Source organism: Sinocyclocheilus grahami, unplaced genomic scaffold (genome assembly GCF_001515645.1).
Source record: "Sinocyclocheilus grahami isolate Dianchi unplaced genomic scaffold, SAMN03320097.WGS_v1.1 scaffold466.1, whole genome shotgun sequence".
In the NCBI taxonomy this organism is placed as follows: domain Eukaryota; kingdom Metazoa; phylum Chordata; class Actinopteri; order Cypriniformes; family Cyprinidae; genus Sinocyclocheilus; species Sinocyclocheilus grahami.
This window is the reverse complement of record NW_015505645.1, coordinates 308,315-309,560: the sequence shown is the minus strand read 5'-3', so window position 1 is coordinate 309,560 and position 1,246 is coordinate 308,315.

The following is a 1,246-nucleotide window of genomic DNA, read 5'->3' as shown; positions in this document are numbered from 1 at the left end:
GGGGGGCGTGGCAGAGTCTTAACTTTGATAAAGAATATCTCTTTGGTTTTAAGACTTTAGTCTTTGCAACTTCAGGGATCTTATCTATGCACAATCAGCTTGTAACACTCCAAAGAGAAAGGAAAACTTGAAATCGCATCATATGACCCCTTTAAGTAGCAGGACAAGATTGGGGTGCTGACAAACAGTCATTAAAGGGCATTTATGTTGGTCTTATGTGATCAACCCTAGACTATGGATGCATTGTTTATGAGTCAGCATCATCAACGTTGTTAAAGAAATTAGATGTCATGCAAGCTAAGGCATTAAGACTCATTTTAGGAGCAGTTAAAACCACACTCACTGCAGCATTACAAGTAGAAACATCAGAAATGCCATTATTTATAAGAAGACAGAAACTAGCAATAGCATACAATCTACAGGGACAAAGAGATAATCATCCTGTAAGGGAAGTTCTGAATGATTGCTGGGAAATTTTAAATGCAACAGGTAAAGGCTTTGCATGGAAAATAAAGGAGTGGGTAAATGAAGTTGGTCTAGAGTCAATATCATTTGCCCCAATAGTGGTAATATCCCCAATTCCACCCTGGATAATAGATCGAGCGGAAATAGACATTAAATTACATAAGAAGAGAAGGGAAATGAATGAAGTGGTTAGTTTAATTACATATGTATATGGGTATATACAAAATTCATATACTACTCATTTCTTCAAATATATACAGACGAGTCAAAGAGTAAAGACACTGGAAGGACAGGTGCTGCATTCTATGTTCCAGAGTTTGAGGTGAGGAAGGCTGGAAGGATAACAGATGGTGCATCAGTATATACAGCTGAGATGATAGCTATTTTAATGACACTAGAGTGGGTGTATGAAGTTAGACCTGATAAAGTAATAATATGTTCTAATTCAATGGCAGTCCTTATGAGTTTACAATTGTCACGAATCCGGTCCACGAACTTTCCTATTCATTGACTCTCGCACTACACACTGTTGCACATCACCCCGGACTACATTTCCCATCATGCATTGCACTGATTGCACCCAGCACGAATTGCACACACCTGTTTACACTGATTGCACCCAGCTGTTTCATATTACTCCCTCACTATTTAACACTCACTCTGATCCCTTCCCTCTGCCGAGTATTGTTTCAGCATTTATCACTCTCCTAGAGATAGCTACCTTACGGAGCCCTTGTCATTGCCTTAGCCCTAGTCATTTGCCTTAGCCTTAGCCTTAGCC